The sequence below is a fragment of the Cryptomeria japonica genome, chromosome 5 (assembly GCF_030272615.1).
Source record: "Cryptomeria japonica chromosome 5, Sugi_1.0, whole genome shotgun sequence".
In the NCBI taxonomy this organism is placed as follows: domain Eukaryota; kingdom Viridiplantae; phylum Streptophyta; class Pinopsida; order Cupressales; family Cupressaceae; genus Cryptomeria; species Cryptomeria japonica.
The window spans coordinates 133,070,536-133,091,984 of NC_081409.1; positions in this window are offsets into that span (position 1 = coordinate 133,070,536).

Below are 21,449 nucleotides of genomic sequence, written 5' to 3' on the forward strand. Positions count from 1 at the left end.
CTAGTAATTTAAAGATAGCATGTGCCCTTTAAGAACTTTTTTTAGGGTAGCATATCATTTGATTATTATCTGGACATCTCTATATCTCTCTCCTCTGTTTATCTCCTTATCTCTCTATGTATCTCTCTCTTTCCCTTCCCCATCTATCCTTCCTGTTGTATCATCTCTCTATCTCTCACTCTTTATGTCCCTCTCTCCCTATTGCTCTCTTTTTTTATATCTCTCTACTTCTCTATCATCTCTCTATTTCTTCCTTTCCCCCTCCATATATGTGTTAGATAGATCTAATACCAGGAGTACACTAAGAGCGAGGGGGCAAGGGGGAGGGTTGGTGAATCAGTTTACTATCAGTAATCAGAGCTTTTGCATATCAAAACCTTTGAACCGATGCACAAAGAAACCAACACAATGAAAGATAAAACATGAAAGCAAAGTATACACAACACCAACATTTTGACGTGAGAAAACCAATAAAGGAAAAAACCATGATGGGAAACCCTACCCACAATCAGATAATACTTCTATAGCAGTATGTGAAATAATTATAATGGAGATAGCACTTGCAATTAGGCCAACCGCCTAGACCTCACTGCTCATCACCAAGGCAAGTCTCACTAACTTACAAAGCATCAGACTACAATTCGAAAAGAATGAAGTGTGAAAGTAGCATCTACTTAATGATTGATATAGTTCTGGTTAAGCACATATGTCTGCCCTGCAATACAAAACCTTCCTCAAACCTTCACTAAATGATATAACCTTATTTTCACATAAACTACTCTCTGATAATGCAAACATAACTATCCTACCACCATTCCTTGATTACATGAATAATTCACCTATAAATATAGATCATCAGCCATATTGACAAGCTCAGCTAAACCCTAAACCCATAGACCCATAATTACAAAAATTAGATCACACAATACCACCAGACCAATATTATGATTTATATTACATAGCATGGACCTAATTCATGTATCCAAACAATTATATCCATCAAATATTCCCCTAAGACCAAAATCCAACACACTTCACCAACCGGTAGAAACCCTCAGTGCAATAACAAAATTTTTAATCGGATCCACATAGGACCATCATAATAGCATGCCAACCAATGCAATACCACCTTGAACAATTAGGACACAATCAAGAAGCACCTTCTTTTGGCAATATGTTGGATTTGGTTAGGTGTTTTCATTAATGTCAACATCGTATCTTAGTTGGATACTATCCTAGTTGGAACTATCCTAGTTAGTCTTGGTGATCTTCTTGGTTTTGTCTATGATTATGATCTGGTATGATCAGATCTCAAAAATTAGTTTTGGATGCTTATTTTTTATGGTTATATGCTTTCTATATTTTTTTGGTTCATGATTTGGTATCCCAGTTTCTATTGCTTTTGTTCCCGATTGGTATTTACTGGTATCGACTAGCTTCTAGCTGTCCCAGATATCTTTACCGATAAGCAGTATTTGGTGATTTGGTTAGTGGATTTTGGTCCGACTTATGGAATCGGTTTCTATCATACTGAAGGTGTTTCTTGATCGTGTACTGAATATTTGGTGACTTTTCATTAGATGGCATGTTGTTATGATGGTCCTATTTGGATCTAGTTAAACTTTTTGTTCTTTCACTTAGGGTTTATACCGGTCAGTGAAGCGCGTTGGATTTTGGTCTTAGCGGAATTTTTGGCAGATATAATTATTTGGATACTTGAACTAGGTCCATGCTATGTAATGTAAATCATAATATTGGTCTTGTGGTGTCATGTGATGTAATTTTTGTAATTATGGGTTTATGGGTTTAGGGTTTAGCCAACCTTTTCAACAAGGTTGATGATCTATATTTATAAGAGACTTATACATGTAATTTGTATTGATGGTATGGATGGGATGGTTATTTCTGGATTATTAGAGAGTGGATTATGTGTGAATAGAGTCATATCATTCCAGTGAAGGTTTGAAAGGTTTTGTATTGCAGAGTAGACATTCGTGCTTAACCAGAATTGTATCAAGCATTAGCAGATGCTACTTTCACAGTTGACTTTTATCCGGATTGTAGTCCAATGATATTTGTAAGTTAGTGAGACTTCTCTTTGTGATGAGCAGTGCTCTCTAGGTTTTTGGCCTTTTTGCAAGTGCAGACCCCTTTGAAATTATTCACAATACTACTGTAGAGTATTCATCTGATTGTGGGTAGGGTTTCCCACCATGGTTTTTCCCTTTTCAAGTTTTCCATGTCAAAATATTATTGTTATGTGTGTTGTGCTTTCATGTTATATCTCTCATTGTTTGGTGCTCTGGTATAAGGTTTAAATTGAATTTAATTGTCGTACTTGTGAGTAAAATTATTCAGCCCCCCTCATAGTTTACTCCAACTATAAGAACATTCCAACAATTGGTATCAGAGCAAGGTACTCTCTATAGAAGATTAATAGCTTGAGGAGATCCGATGGTATTGTCATCTAGTTCTACATTTAATCCCTATCAGAATGAGAGTCATAGATTTGATGGTACAAATTAGAAAATATGGAAGGAGTGAATGAAGATTCATCTCAGATGTCTTGAAGCTAAAGTTTGGGAGATAGTGGAGAAAGGGTATATACCTCATGATCCTAATTCTAGAACACCAACACCTATTGATGAATAGAAAAGAGTTGAAAAAATGATGTTAGAGAAAAAGAAGCTTTGTTCAGTACCCTATCTAATGAAAATTTATTTAATGTCATAGAATTCGAGAATGCCAAGCAAATCTAGTTGAAGCTTGCAACTCTTTATCAAGGTGACCAGGCAGTAAAGATTGCAAAACTTGAAGGTTTCCAGGTAAGGTATGAAACTTTGAAGATGGAAGAAGATGAGAAGATAAGCTCTTTCATGGATAGAGTGAATGAGATTGTCATGGGTATCATATGTTGTGGCGGATCAGTCAGTGAAGATGAGATAGTGTCAAAATTTCTAAGAGTTCTACCTCTAGCTTACAAGATGAAGCTTACTACTATCAATGAACTCTGAACAATGCCAAGTACCCCTATGACCAAAGATACATTACTTGGGAAATTGACTGCTTTTGAGCTTGAAAAACTTGGAGATCAGAGTACTTCTAAACCTGAGATTGCATTTAAGGCATCTGCATTCGATAAGAAGAAGATAGATTGGAAAGAGATGTATGCTAAGGATATGGAGGAAACTGAGAGAGAAGAAAGAGAACTTAGAGAGCTGGAAGTATTGATTACTAGATGGGTGGGTGCAAGAAGTTGGGTCCCAATTTCACATAAGTCTGGGAGCAAAAATGTTTTCCGCTAGAAACGAGTGCCCATTTTTTAAGAAATGGACACCCGTTTAGCTTTGGAGCCCCGACCCATAAAAATAAAATGGGTGCACATTTTGAAAAACATCTGCCCATTTAGGATCGAACCATCGTAAAGAAACGGGTGCATGATTTTTAGAAACGGGTACCCATTTCTAAAAACGAAAAACATGTAATGGGCACACGTTCAGATTAAAATGCTACAATTTCAAAATGGGTGCCCATTTTTTGAATTTTAAATAACGGGTGCCCGTTTCATAAAAAATGGAGCGGTAAACACACCTATGCCTTGGTTTTTGCTTTGGGTTAGGCTTGGTATGACCAAGCCTATGCATGGACCTCCAAAAAAATGGCTAAGGCACTGGAATACCAAATTTTTGCCTTGCCGTAATGTTTTGAAGTTCTTCCTAATCATATTTTTTGATGAAATGAAAACCCATTAAAGTTCTCACTGTCTTGATTTTAAAAATGTAAATTTCATAGTGATATGATTATTTTTACTATTTTTGCATTATTTATTAATCAAAAGTGGTACCTAGATGTGAAATAGTGAGGTTTAGTAAAACTTTAATAACTTTTTTTATTTTAGGTTTTTTGGAAAATAAATTATATGACATCAGTCTACATACAATTATTTTGAAGATTGAAAAAAAAATTAAAAAATATGAAATTTTCATCAAATTATGGTGGTTGTAGACCAGATGTTTTGAAAATGTACTTTATAGTCAATTAAAAATTAATAAAATAAAAATATTCAATAAAAATATAAGAAAAAATATTATCATCAATATTTGGTGTCTTAGGTATCTTTTCCCAAAAGGATTTACAAAACTTTATTTATTTACGTCAAAATATGGTGGTCGTATACATGTGGTATGGTCTTGAAATAAGCATTTTGAAATAGTGGTGTTTAAACATGCCTACTAATAAGAAATTTCTACCATGTGGGTATTAAAATAAATTATATATTTGAAAATTAGACTCCAAGCACTACATTATCTAGTACTGAATTTTTTTTAGATTCAATCTCTAAGTGCCTCAAATTTTGACATCAATCGACAAAGAATTTGAAAAATAGAGAAAACACTTCCATTTTTTGCCCAAAAGTGGGACTCAACTTCTTGCAGCCACCCAGATGAATCCCTAAAGGACCAACTGGAAGTAAGTATGAAGGAAAAGTACCTTTTAAATGTTTTTCATGCAATAAGACTGGTCATTTTGCTTCTAGCTGCCCTGAAAGAGATGCTAGGAATCTTGAAAGAATTGTGATCAATTATAACCCTAATCCTGAAAATCAGAGGAGACCTAGATTCAGAAGGAATAAGGACAAATCATGTTATTATGTTGGTGATGATGATTTTGGTATTACTGATGATGATGATGATGATGATGATGATGATGATGATGATGATGATGATGATGATGATGATGATGATGATGATGATGATGATGATGATGACGAACCTGTGAGTGGAACCGGTAATGGATCTTCCTTAGACAAAGATTGGGTCTTTATTGCTATCAAGGATGACTCTCCAGAATCTGTCATTGAAGCAACTCATACTGAGGGAAAGGCTTTGGCTGCTAAAATTGCAGAGAAGGGTGAATGGATCATAGACAATGGATTCTCACATCACATGACTGGTGACAAGAGAAAGTTTCTAACATTGCAAGAATTTGATGGCGGACTAGTCAGGTTTGGAGACAACAAGGCATGTAGGATCAAAGGAAAAGGAACAATATCATTAGATTGTAAGACTAATACTAATAATGTTTACTATGTTGAAGGCTTAAAGCATAATATTTTAAGTGTAGGTCAGATGGTGGATAAAGGATTTCATTTGCAATTCAAAGATGAAAAATGTAGGATCATCAACACATCTGGATTGGAGATTGCTTCCGGAACACAGACCAAAGGAAACATCTTTCATCTGAACTTTGGTGAGAAGAATTTATTAATTGCTCAAATTGATGAAATTTGGTTATGGCATAAGAGGATGTGTCATGAAAATTTTGATTGCATAGTGAAGATCAATTCAATACCGGTTGTCAGAGTTGCCCAAAATTATTAAACCTCATAATCGAGTATGCAGAGAATGTCAAAGGGGTAAGCAAGTTAGAACTTCTTTCAGAAGTATACATGATAAATCTAATAAAATTCTTCATCTTATTCATACTGACTTGTGTGGACTGGTAAGGACTAAAATCTTTCAAGGTGATAGATATTTTATGCTACTTATTGATGATTATTCTAGAATGATGTGGGTAGCATTTTTTAAGAAAAAATATGAAGCTCTTGAGAAATTCAAAGTCTTTAAAGCTATGGTTGAGACTGAGACAGGATTGAAGATAAAATTCTTAAGATCTGATCATGGTAGTGTGTTTACATCTTGTGAGTTCAACAACTTTCATAAGAGGAATGGTATTAGGAGACAACTTCCTGCACCTAGAACTCCATAGTAGAACGGATTGGTTGAAAGGAATAATAGAACAATATTGGATGCAGCAAGGACTATGAATATTGAAGCTAGATTACCTAATATCTATTGGAGAGAAGTTGTCAATATGGCTATATACACTTTCATAATAGTACATATTGAAGGTGGTACCGGTAAAACTCCTTATGAATTATGGTTTGGTCACACTCGTATTATCAGATATTTTAGAATTTTTGGATGCAAATGTTACATTAGAAGAGATGATGCATTACAAAAGTTTGATCCTAGAAGTGATGAAGGAATATTTTTGGGTTATTATACTAAGAGCAAAGCATATAGATGTTTTAACAAAAGATTAAATAGGATATTGGAAAGAATAAATGTCAAGGTGGATGACCATGGCAGTAATCAGATCAAATCTTATGATTATGGACCAAAAGATGAATTTATTAGACTAGAACTGGTAATGCAAGAATCAGTTCAGAACACTGAACGAGTTACACCAGTAGCATCAAAAAATTCAATAGTGAGAGATGAACAACAGATTGAGCCAACAAATCAAGAAAATTCAAAGACTCCTAGGTATGTAAAACTAAATCATTTTGAAGATCAGATCATTGGAGATAAAAGGAAAGGTGTGATGACTAGGAGAAGGTTAGCTGCTAAATAGGTATGCTTAATTTCTCAAATTGAACTGGAATCTTTTATTGAAGCAAGCAAGGATGAAAATTGGATAAAATCAATGGAAGAGGAATTAGATCAGATAGAAAAGAATAAGACAAGGGAACTAGTTCCTAGACCTAAAGACAAGAACATTATTGGAACTAAATGGTTTTTCAGGAATAAATTAAATGAGGAAGGTCAAGTTGTAAGGAACAAGGCTAGATTGGTTTGCAAAGGTTATTCACAGAAAGAAGGAATTGATAATGGAGAGACTTATGCCCTGGATGCTAGAATTATTGAAGCGGTAAGACTTTTTCTTGCTTATGTTGCACACAAGAACAACAAAGTATATCAGATGGGATGTCAAATCTACATTTCTGAATGGAGATCTTGAAGAGTAAGTTAACATTGAACAACCAGATGGATTTTATTTATCATAAGATAAGGACATGGTTTGCAGACTGAAGAAAGCTTTATATGGACTAAAACAGACCCCTAGAGCATGGTATGCTAGACTGGATAAATCTCTTTCAAAACTTGGTTTTAGCAAAGGTAATGTTGATAGTAACTTATATTACAAAATTGAGCATGATGACATATTGATCATTGAATTCTTTTTGGATGATATCATTTTTGGAGGAGAAGAAGGTCTATGCATGAAATTTATTGATGATATGAAGAATGAATTTGAAATGTCTATGATTGGTGAGATGAAATTTTTCTTAGGTTTGCAGATTACTCAGATTGATAAAGGTATTTTCATTTGTCAAACTAAGTATGTGAAGGAGTTACTTAAGAAATTTGAACTTGAGAATTCTAAACCTGTCAGTACTCCGATGATAACTGGTTGCAAATTGTCAAAGGATGGTGAATACCCTAAAGTGAATCTGAGTAGATACAAATCAGTGATTGGTGGTTTGTTGCACCTAACTTAGAATAGACCTGATATAATGAATGTTGTTTGTATTGCTTCTAGATTTCAGTCAGATCCTAGAGAAACTCATGATATTGTTGTTAGGAGGATATTCATATATTTGGTAGCTACAACAGTCTCTGGGTTATGGCATCCAAAGAATGATGACTTCACACTATGTGCATATACAGATTCTGATTGGGCAAGAGATGTGGATGACCGAAAGAGAACTACTAGCAATGCATTATTTCTTTGGAAGGAAGTTGGTTTTATGGCATAGTAAGAAACAATCATGCACTTCATTTTCTACTGCTGAAGCAGAATATGTGGCGTCGGCTACCAATTGTACTCAAATTTTATGGATGAAACAAATGTTAAAGGATATAAGGGTAATTTATGATGATCCTATTGTTATTCATTGTGATAACACTGCTTCTATTTATATGTCAAAAAATCTGGTATTTCATTCCAAATATAAACACATTTCTACAAGGTATAATTTCTTTAAGGAAAAGGTTGAAGCAAAGGAAGTTAGGTTGGCTTATGTGCCTACTAAGGAACAAATTGCAAATATTCCAACTAAATTGTTACCTAAAGACAATTTTGAACATCTTAGAGATCGGTTTGGTGTTACCAACCCTTTGGAAGAGACTTAGAGATGTAGGGATGCATCAATCTGGTAAGCATATCAGACATACTTTTCTGATCTGAGTTGATGAAGATGGTGCTACTACTCAGGGGAGTAGTCAACTATTTGGTTCAGTATTCTTGGTTTCATATCTGTCCTTTTTCATTGATGTCAAAGGGGGGGAAGGTGTTCATGTGAAAACTAGTCAAATATTTTGGGAGAAGGTATTAATCTTATAAGGTATAATATATTTCAGATCAGTCTTTTTCTCTTTGGGGAGATTGTTGGCATTCCTTGGCACTTGCATTTTTTTCACATTCAGTGTTGTCATCAATGTCAAAGGGGAAGATTGTTGGAAATATGCTAGATTTGGTTAAGTGTTGTCATTGATGTCAACACTATTATGTCTGACTAAAACTTTCCATGCCTCATTATGGGTATGTGCAAGATCATGGGGGGCCAAAAAGTGGCAATGGAGAAAAAAATGTGTTTTAAATCTTTCCAAACACGCCAAAATCTGCATTGACTTTATGTTTGGGTCGGCCAAAATTTGAATTTGGTTTGGTAATACACAACCAAATTGGATATCTGATTTGTGATGTCACTATTGTGATGTCATACTTTTTCAAATCGGATATCTGATTTTTCCATTTTTCTCAACATAAAAAGTATAGTTTAGAAAAATGGGTATAACTTTTTCGTTTCTTATCAAAATTTTGATTTTTTACAAGCGTTGGAAAGGTAATTCAGAGACCTATCAAATGGATAAGGTAGTTATATGATATTATAGACCAAAAATTAATTATAATCCTTTGAATTTAGTCCTTCAATTTTAAAACTTTAAATACTCACAAATTTTGCACACAAAGTCTCATTTTTTTCCTATCACCTCCTTTATCTATCACTTGTCTATATATACTTATATAAATATATTTTATCTATCTCTTTATTCTCTACTTATGTCACTTATTTTCTCATCCCATATAGATAAATAAATTCCCAAGTTACATGCATCTCTGCATATATCTCCATCTTTCTATTCCTATCTCTCCCTCTCCCACTCCATCATAGTCACTCCTTATTTCTATATTTCTCTCTAATAATATCTCTTCTCTCTATTTATCTCCCTCCTCTACCTTATCCTACCTATACTTATATATTACTTGTATCTATCACCTCCTTTATCTCCCTATCTTGTCCCCTCTATCTCTATATCCCTATAGATCTATCTTCATGTATATTTATATCTCATTATCTCTAAATCTCACTTATTCACTCCATATATCCCTCCATTTGTCTTATTCTATCTATAAATTTCTATCCATATCTATCTCAATCTCAATCTTCACATCTCCATCTCTTTCCCTATCAATCTCACTTTCTATATGTTCCTCTATCTTTATATATCATTGGCTCTCTCCCCACATCATTTTCTATAGTGCCTTTATATATCTCTATATCTCGCTCTTTCTCTCTCTCGCTCTCTATCTATCCCTATCTATAATCTCTATCTCTCTTGATCACTCTCTTGCACTATCTATATCTCTCTATCTATCGATATTTCTCTTACTTTGTATCTCTCTATCTCTTCATTTTTTTATCTCACTCTCTTTACTCCTCTCTATCCATTTTTCTCAATCTCTTTATATATTTATCTTTGTCTTTACCTCTCTCTTTCTCTATATCTATTCATCTCCCTCTCCCTTTATCTTCATTTTTTATCTCTATCTTCCTCTCTCCTTTTCAATATCTACATATGTCTACCTCTTTCTATCCATCCTTGTCCTTTAGTTTTTCTCCCTCTCACTTCATACTCCTTAATATCTATATATCTATTTATGTCCTTGTCCTTCATTTCTTCTCCCTCTCTTTAGTTCTTCATCTCTCTTCACCCTTATATATCTCCTCATTTGAAACTTAGTACATATGGTATCCTAAGGGGTCATAGATCACCATATGACCCATTAGGACACAATATGACCCATAACGACACCATATGGTCTCCTAAGGGGTCATATGGTGTCCTAAGGGGTCATAAAACACCATTTGACTCCTTAAGACATAATAAGACCCCTAATGACACTATATGGTGTCCTAAGCAATCATAAGACACCAAATGACCCCTTAGGACACCATACGACCCCTAATGACACAATGTGGCATCCTAAAGGGTCATATGTTGTCCTAAGGGGTCATAGGGCACCATATGACCCCTTAGCACACCATACGACCCCTTAGGACACCATATGACCCATAGCATCATATAGTGTCCCAAGGTGTCATATGGTGTCCTAAGGAGTCATAGAACACTATATGACCCATTAGGACACAATATGATCCCTGACGACACCTAAGGGATCATATAGTGTCCTAAGGGATCATAGAACACCATATGACCTCTTAGGACACCATACAACCCCTTACAACACCATATGGTGTCCTAAGAGGTCATATAACACCATATGACCCCTTAGAACACAAGAAGACCCATAACGAAATGATATGGTGTCCTAAGGGGTCATATGGTGTCACGCGACACAATATGGCCCCTTAGAACACAATATGACCCCTAACGATACCTAAGGGGTCATATCATGTCCTAAGGGGTTATATAATATCCTCAGAACCTTTAGGACACAATATGACCCCTTAGCACACCATATAGCCCCTAATGACAGAATTTGGTCTCTTAAGGGGCCGTAGGACACCATATGACCTGTCAGGACACAATATGACCCCTAACAACACCTAAGGGGTCATATTGTGTCCTAATGGGACATTCGAAACCATATGACCCCTAACAACATTGTATGGTTTCCTAAGGGGTCATCTTGTGTTCTAAAGGGTCATAGGACACCATATGACCCTTCACAACACAAAATGACACCTAAGGATACCTAAGAGGTCATATGGTTTTCTAAGGGGTCATAGGACACCATATGACCCCTTAGCACACCATACAACCCTTAATGCAACCATATGGTGTCCTAAAGGGTCATGTGGTATCCTAAGGGGTCATAGAACACCATATGACCCCTTAGGAAACCATATGATGCATAATGACACCATATGGTGTCCTTAGGGGTCATAGGACACCATATCACCCCTTAGGAGACCATACGACCCATAACAACATAATATGATGTCCTAAAGGGTCATAGAATACCATATGACCCTTTAGAACACCATACGACCCATATTGTCACCATGTGGTGTCCTAAGGGGTCATAGAACACCATATTACCCCTTAGGACACCATATGACCCCTTACAACACTATATGACCCTTTGCAACACCATATGGTGTCCTAAGGGGTCATATAACACCATATGACCCCTTAGAACACAAGAAGACCCATAACGACATGATATGGTATCCTAAGGGGTCATACGGTGTCACGAGCCACCATATCACCCTTTAGGACATAATATGACCCCTAATGATAGCTAAGGGGTCATATGGTGTCCTAAGGGGTTATATGATGTCCTCAGAACCTTTAGGACATAATATGAACCCTTAGCACACCATATAACCCCTAACGACACCATATGACCCATTATGACACAATATGACCCCTAACAACACCTAAGGGGTCATATTGTGTCCTAAGGGGTCATACGACACCATATGACCCCTAACAACACTATATGGTGTCCTAAGGGGTCATCTGGTGTCCTAAGGGGTCATATTGTGTCATAAGGGGTCATAGGACACCATATGGCCCCTAACAACACAAAATGATGCCTAACGATACCTAAGGGGTCATATGGTGTTCTAAGGGGTCATACGACACCATATGACCCCTTAGCACATCATACAACCCCTAATGGCACCATATGGTGCCCTAAGGGGTCATACGGTGTCCTAAGGGGTCATATGGTAGGTTCATAGAAAACCATATGACCCCGTAGGACATGATACAATGCATAATGACACCATATGGTGTCCTAAGGGGTCATATAACACCATATGACCCCTTAGGAGACTATACGACCCATAGCAACATAATATGGTGTCATAAGGGGTCATAGAACACCATATGACCTGTTAGAACACCATACAACCTATAATGACACCATGTGGTGTCCTAAGGGGTCATAAGACACAATATGACCCCTTAGGACATAATATGACCCCTAACGACATCATATAGTGTCCTTTGGGGTCATAGGACACCATATTACTCCTTAGGACAAAATACAACCCCTTAGGATGGATCATAAACTCTTATGACACCTAAGAGGTCATATACTTTCCTTAGGGATCATAGGACATTATATGACTCCTTAGCATACCATATGACCCCTAATGACACCATATGGCATCCTAAGGGATCATATCTTATCCTAAGGGGTCATAGAACACCATATGACCCCTTAGGATACCATACGACACATAACAACACCAAATGGTGTCCTGAGGGGTCATATGGTTTCCTAAAGGGTCATAGGACACCATATGACCCCTTAGGACACCATACCACCCATAGCACCATATAGTGTCCCAAGGGGTCATATGATGTCCTAAGGGGTCATAGGACACCATATGACCCATTAGGACACAATACAACTCCTGACAACACCTAATGGGTCATATAGTGTCCTAAAGAGTCATAGGACACCATCTGACCCCTTAGGACACCATACAACCCCTCACGACACCATATGGTGTCCTAAGGGGTCATATGGTATCCTAAGGGGTCATATAACACCATATGACCCCTGAGAACATAAGAAGACCCATAATGACACAATATGGTATCCTAAGGGGTCATATGGTGTCATGAGACACCATATGACACCATATGACCCCCTAGGACACAATATAACCCATAACGATACCTTAGGGATCATATGGTGTCCTAAGGGGTTATATGATGTCCTAGGAACCTTTAGGACATAATATGACCCCTTTGCACACCATACAACCCCTAACAACACCATATGGTGTCGTAAGGGGTCGTAGGACACCATATGACCTGTTACGACACAATATGACCCCTAACAACACCTAAGGGGTCATATTGTATCCTAAGGAGTCATAGGACACCATATGACCCCTAACGACACAAAATGACGCCTAACAATATCTAAGGGGTGATATGGTGTTCTAAGGGGTCATAGGACACCATATGACCCCTTAACACATCATAAGACCCCTAATAGCACCATATGGTGTCCTAAGGGGTCATATGTTGTCCTAAGGGGTCATAGAACACCATATGATCCCTTAGGACCCCATACGACACATAATGACACCATATGGTGTCCTAAGGGGTTATAGGACACTATATCACCCCTTAGGAGACCATACGACCCATAACAACATAATATCATGTCCTACAGGGTCATAGAACACCATATGACCCCTTAGAACACCATGCGACCCATAACAACACCATGTGGTGTCCTAAGGGGTCATCAAATACAATATGACCCCTAACGACATCATATAGTGTCCTAACGGGTTATAGGACACCATATGACCCCTTACGACACAATATGACCCCTTAGGACACAAAATAAACCCTAACGACACCTAAGGGGCAATATAGTTTCCTAAGGGGTCATAGGACACCATATGACTCCATAGCCCACCATATGACCCTTAACGACACCTAAGGGGTCATCTAGTTTCCTAAGGGGTCATATAGTTTCCTAAGGGGTCATAGGACACCATATGACTCCTTAGCACACCATACAATCCCTAATGGCACCTTATGGTGTCCTAATGGGTCATATGGTGTCTTAAGGGGTCATAGACAACCATATGACCCTTTAGGACACCATACGATACATAACAACACCAAATGGTGTCTTAAGGGGTCATATGTTGTCCTAAGGGGTCATAGGAAACTATATGACTCCTTAGGAGACCATATGATCCATAAGAACACCATATGGTGTCCTAAGGGGTCATAGAACACCATATGACCCCTTAGGACACCATATGACCCATAACGATACGATATGGTGTCCTAAGGGACCATAAGACACCATATCATCCCTTAGAACATAATATGACTCCTAACAACATCATATAGTGTCCTAAGGGGTCATAGGACACCATATGACCCCTAACAATGTCATATAGTATCCTAAGGGGTCATATGGTGTCCTAAGGGGTTATAGAACACCATATGACCCCTTAGGACACCATAAGACTCATAACGACACCATATGATGTTCTAAGGGGTCATATGGTGTTCGAAAGGGTCACAGGACACCATATGACCTCTTAGGACATAGTATGGCCCCTATCAAAACCTACTAGATCATATGGTGTCTAAGGGGTCATACCATGTCCTGTGACCCCTTAGGACACAATATGACACCTGAGCACACCATACAACCCCCAACAACACCATATGGTGTCCTAAGGGGTCATAGAACACCAAATGACCCATTTGGACACAATATGATCCCTAACAATACCTAAGGGGTCATATGGTGTCCTAAGGGGTCATAGGATACCATATGACCCCTTAACACACCATACGACCTCTAACAACACTATATGGTGTCCCAAAGGCTCATACAACACCATATGACCCCTTAGGACACCATAAGACCCATAACATTATCATATGGTGTCCTAAAGGTTCATGAGACACTATATGACCCTTTAGGACACAATATGACCCCTAACAACACCTGAGGGGTCATATGGTGTCCTAATGAGTCATATGATGTCATATGGCCCTTTAAGATACAATATGACCCCTTAGCACACCATATAACCCCTAACGATGACATATGGTATCCTAAGGGGTTATATGATGCCATATGGTATCCTAAGGTGTTTAAAGATACCATATGACCCATTAGGACACAATATGACCCCTAACAACACCTAAGGGGTCATAGGACACAATATGAACTCTTAGGATACAATATAACCCCTAACGACACCTAATGGGTCATATGATGTCCTAAGTGGTCATATGACATCCTATAGCCCCTTAAGACACAATATGATCCCTTAGAACACCATACAACCCCTAATGACACCATATGGTGTCCTAAGGGGTTAAAGGATACCATATGACCCATTAGAACACAATATGACCCCAAACGACACCTAAGGGATCATATGTTGTCCTAAGGGGTCATATGGTTTCCTAAGGGGTCATACGGTCTCCTAAGGGGTCATAGGACACCATAAAATCCATGATGACACCATATGGTGTCCTAAGGGGTCATAGGACACCATATGACCCCTTAGGACACCATACAATCAATGATGACACCATATGGTGTCCTAAGGGGTCATAGGATACCATATGACCCCTTAGGACACAATATGACCCCTAACAACACCTTAGGGGTCATATGGTGTCCTCAGTGGTCATATGATATCTTATGACCCCTTAGCACACTACACAAACCCTAATCACACCATATGGTGTCCTAAGGGGTCATGGGATACCATATGAGCCCTTAGGACACCATACGACCCATTAACAACACCATATAGTGTTTTAAGGAGTCATATGGTGTCCTAAGAGGTCATAAGACACCATATGACCCTTTAAGACACAATATGAACCCTTAGCACACCATATGACCCCTAACAACATCATATGGTGTCCTAAGAGGTCATAGGACACCATATGACCCTTTAAGACACAATATTTTCCCTTAGCACACCATATGACCCCTAACAACATCATATGGTGTCCTAAGAGGTCATAGGACACCATATGACCCTTTAAGACACAATATGACCCCTTAGCACACCATATGACCCCTAACAACATCATATGGTGTCCTAAGGGTTCATAAAACACCATATGAATTATTAGGACACAATATGACACCTAATGACACATAAGGGATCATATGGTAAAGTTAGAGGTGAAGATAGGTATGATAGAGAGATGGAATTTGGGGAAGAGAGAATTAGAGAGAGTTGGGGGTAGCTAGGGGTTGGGAGGAGAGGAGGGATGGGAAAGTATCAACAAAGGGAGAGAGGGAGAGATGAGGAGAGAGGTTCAAAGAGAGAGGTCTAGAGAGAATTTAATTAGGGGAAGGGGAGGGTGGACAGAGAGGGAGGGAGTATCAATAAAGGAAGAGGGGGGAGATATGGGTTAAGAGCCCCTTGATTACCATCTCTATAGTCCATCTCTTTGTTAATACTTTCATCTTCCCCTATACTCCCCCTAATTATCCTCTCTCTATCACTCTCTTAACCTCTCTCCACATCTCTGAGTATGTGCAAGATCATGGGGGGCCAAAAAGTGGCAATGGAAAACAAATGTGTTTTAAACCTATCCAAACACGCCAAAATCCGCTTTGACTTTTTGTTTGGGTTGGCCAAAATTTGAATTTGGTTTGGTAATACCAAACCAACTCGGATATCCAATTTGTGATGTCACTATTGTGATGTCACCATTGTGATCTCACTATTGTGATGTCACCATTGTGATCTCACTATTGTGATGTCATACTTTGCCAAATCGGATATTGTTGACGTGCCTGAAAATCGCATTGCTACAAACTCCATATGGCCAATGCAGAATAGAAAAACCAACTAATTATCCTACTCTCTCTTGAGATAAGGAAGTCTCTAATGCTATTTTTTAAGTTTGATCAAAGGAGACAACCTCAAGGTTTCTTTTGTCAGGTCTTGATTGCAGGATTTTCAGTGGCTTGATGTGTTTATGCTGGAAACACAAGGGGGACTTACGTTGAATGGGTAATTTATAGATAAGTTCCTTGGAACTTTTATAATCTTTTTCATCAAATGATTTTGGTTAATTTGATACTGTTTTGGTGGGACTGTAGATTTTGTGAATAAAAAAGGGGGAAAAGGAGGGAAGGATAGGGAAAGAGAGAGACACATGAAATGTAAATTTTAACTATGATAGCAAATTCAGTCAAGCAGACAGACACCTGCAGGAAACTAGATTAAACATCACCAGCTGCTCAAGCACAATGTTTGCATAAATCCAGTGCAATCTTCAGAGGAGAAACAAGATTTTCATGTTATCAAGTACAGTATTAGAACTTTAACATGCATAGTATGTGTTTGATAACCGAACTAAGCATGAAAGGTCCAGATTAACCATGCAGAAAGAAAGGCAACCAGTCATTCCATAATGGTGTGGACTACAAGGATTCTATCAGATGCTTGCTTGTAAATGCTATAAAAAAGAAATAAACATAACTGAAAGATTTCTAAATTAAGTGAAGAAGGAGACCATGCACTCACAAGGAAACTTGAAAATAGTCTTAATTCTTTGCATTAATTCCTGTAAATTTTATCAGAGCTTTTGCAACAATCCAAGAACTTCTTACAAAAAAGAGGGAAAACCAGTCCCTTAAATAGACTCCAAAAAGGATGAATGGCCTAGATTTAATCTAAACAAGTGGCCCAGATTCATCCATAAAGCATGGCTGTCCATACCCATAAATGGGATGCAAATATCAGCAACCACCCCAAAATGGGCAATAACTACCCAAAAAGGGATAATTACAGCAATTTGAAATAATCCCAAAAGGTGCATCAATAAAGTTTTACATTTGTTGACCAAAAGTCAAATGTCACTTTTTGGTGCACCTTTTGGGATTATTTCAAATTGTTGTAATTATCCCTTTTTGGGTAGTTATTGCCCATTTTGGGGTGGTTGTTGATATTTGCATCCCATTTATGGGTATGGGCAGCCATGCTTTATGGATGAATCTGGGCCACTTGTTTAGATTAAATCTAGGTCATTCATCCTTTTTGGAGTCTATTTAAGGGACTGGTTTTCCCTCTTTTTTGTAAGTTCTTGGATTGTTGCAAAAGCTCTAGCGAAATTTACAGAAATTAATGCAAAGAATTAAGACTATTTTCAAGTTTCCTTGTGAGTGCATGGTCTCCTTCTTCACTTAATTTAGAAATCTTTTAGTTGTGTATATTTCTTTTGTATAGCATTTACAAGCAAGCATCTGATAGAATCCTTGTAGTCCACACCATTATGGAACGGCTAGTTGCCTTTCTTTCTGCATGGTTAATCTGGACCTTTCATGCTTAGTTCAGTTATCAAACACAAACTATGAATGTAAAAGTTCTAATACTGTACTTGATAACATGAAAATCTTGTTTCTCCTTTGAAGATTGCACTAGATTTATGCAAACATTGAGCTTGAGCAGCTGGTGATGTTTAATCTAGTTTCCTGGAGGTGTCTGTCTGCTTGACTGAATTTGCTATCATAGTTAAAATTTACATTTCATGTCTCTCTCTCTTTCCCTATCCTTCCCTCCTTTTTCCCCTTTTTTATTCAAAAAATCTACAGTCCCACCAAAACAGTATCAAATTAACCAAAATTATTTGATGAAAAAGATTATAAAAGTTCCAGGGAACTTATCTATAAATTACCCATTCAACGTAAGTCCCCCTTGTGTTTCCAGCATAAACACATCAAGCCACTGAAAATCCTGCAATCAAGACCTGACAAAAGAAACCTTGAGGTTGTCTCCTTTGATCAAACTTAGAAAACAACATTAGAGACTTCCTTATCTCAAGAGAGAGTAGGATAATCAGTTGGTTATTCTATTCTGCATTGGCCGTATGGAGTTTGCAGCAATGCGATTTCAGGCACATCAATAGATATCCGTTTTTCTCAACATAAAAAATATAGTTTAGTAAAATGGGTATAACGTTTGCATTTCTTATCGAAATTTTGATTTTTATAGGCGTTGGAAAGGTAATTCAGAGACCTATCAAATGCATGAGGTATTTTGATGATATTATATAAAAAAATTTAATTATAATCATTTCAAGTTAGTCCTTCAATTTTAAAACTTTAAATACTCACAAATTTTGCACACAAAGTCTCATTTTTTTCCTATCACCTCCTTTATCTATCACTTGTCTATATATAATTATATAAATATATTTTATCTATCTCTTTATTCTCTACTTATGTCACTTATTTTCTCATCCCATCTAGATAAATAAATTCCCAAGTTACATGCATCTCTGCATATATCTCCATCTTTCTATTCCTATCTCTCCCTCTCCCACTCCATCATTGTCACTCCTTATTTCTATATTTCTCTATAATAATATCTCTTCTCTCTATTTATCTCCCTCCTCTACCTTATCCTACCTATACTTATATATTGCTTTTCTCTATAACCTCCTTTCTCTCCCTATCTTATCCCCTCTATCTCTATATCCCTATAGATTTGTCTTCATGTATATTTATATCTCATTATCTCTAAATCTCACTTATTCAATCCATCTCTCCCTCCATTTGTCTTACTCTCTCTATCACTTTATATCCATATCCATCTCTATCTCCACCTTCACATCTCCATCTCTTTCCCTATCAATCTCTATTTTTACATGTTCCTCTATCTTTATATATCTTCCTTTATACATGATTAATCTACTTCTCTGTCTCTTCCTCTATCGCCCTATTGAAGTATCTTTCCCTTTCTCTACCTTTATCTCTTTATTTTCTCCATCTTTATATATATTTGGCTCTCTCCCCACATCCTTCTCTATAGTGCCTTTATATATCTCTATAACTTCCTCTTTCTCTCTTTCCCTCTCTATCTATCCCTATCTATAATCTCTATCTCTCTTTCTCACTCTCTTGCACTATCTACATCTCTCTATCTATCAATATTTCTCTTCCTTTATATCTCTCTATCTCTTTCTTTTTTTATCTCTCTCTTTACCCCTCTCTATCCATTTTTCTCCATCTCTTCATATATTTATCTTTGTCTTTACCTCTCTCTTTCGCTATATCTATTCATCTCCATCTCCCTTTATCTTCATTTTTTTAATCTATATCATCCTCTCTCCTATTTAATATCTAGATATGTCTACCTCTTTCTATCCATCCTTGTCCTTTATTTTTTCTCCCTCTCACTTCATACTCCTTAATATCTATATCTCTATTTATGTCCTTGTCCTTTAGATCTTTCCCCTCTCTTTAGTTTGTTCATCTCTCTTCACCCTTATATCTCTCCTTATTTGAAACTTAGTATATTTGGTTTCCTAATGGGTTATATCGTGTCCTAAGGGGTCATAGAAAATCATATGAGCCCTTAGGACATAATATGACCCCTAATGACACCATATAGTCACCTAAGGGGTCATATGGTGTCCTAAGGGGTCATAAAACACCATATGACCCCTTAAGACACAATAAGACCCCTAATGACACCATATGGTGTCCTAAGGGGTCCTAAGACACCAAGTGACACCTTAGGACACCATACGACCCCTAATGACACAATGTGGCATCCTAAAGGGTCATATGGTGTCCTAAGGGGTCATAGGCATCATATGACCCCTTAGGACACCATATGACCCATAGCACGATATAGTGTCCCAAGGGGTTGTATGGTGTCCTAAGGGGTCCTAAGACACCAAGTGACCCCTTAAGACACCATACGATCCTTAATGATGCAATGTTGCATCCTAAAGGGTCATATGGTGTCCTAAGGGGTCATAGGACATCATATGACCCCTTAGGACACCATACAACCCATAGCACCATATAGTGTCCCAAAGGGTCATATGGTGTCCTAAGGGGTCATAGAATGCTATATGATCCATTAGGACACAATACGACCCATGACGACACCTAAGGGGTCATAGGACACCATATGACCCTTTATAACACCATACGATCCCTTATGACACCATATGGTGTCCTAAGGGGTCATATGGTATCCTAAGGGGTTATATAACACCATATGACCTCTTAGAACACAAGAATACCCATAAGGACATGATATGGTGTCCTAAGGGATCATATGGTGTCATGAGACACCATATGACTCCTTAGGACACAATATGACCCCTAACGATACCTAACGGGTCATATGGTGTCCTAAGGGTTTATATGATGTCCTAGGAACCTTTAGAACACAATATGACCCCTTATCACACCATACAACCCCTAACGACACCATATGGTGTCCTAAGGGGTCGTAGGACACCATGTAACCCGTTAGGACACAATATGACCCCTAACGACACCTAGGGAGTCATATTATGTCCTAAGGGGTCATAGGACACCATATGACCCCTAAGGACACTATATGGTATACTAAGGGGTCATAGGACACCATATGACCCCTTATCATGGTGTACTAAGGGGTCATATTGTATCCTAAAGGGTCATAGCACACCATATGACCCTTTAGTACACAATAGGACCCCTAACGACACCGTATGGTATCCTAAGGGATCATATGGTGTCCTAATGGGTCATATAACACCATATGACCCCTTAGGACACCATACAACACATAATGACACCATATGGTGTCATACGAGGTCATATGGTGTCCTAAGGGGTCATAGGACACCATATGACCCCTTAGGAGACCATACAACCCATACCAACATAATATGGTGTCCTAGAGGGTCATAGAACACCATACGACCCATAATGACACTATATGTTGTCCTAAGGGGTCATAAGACACAATATGACCCCATAGGACATAATATGACCCCTAACGATGTCATATAGTGTCCTAAGGGGTC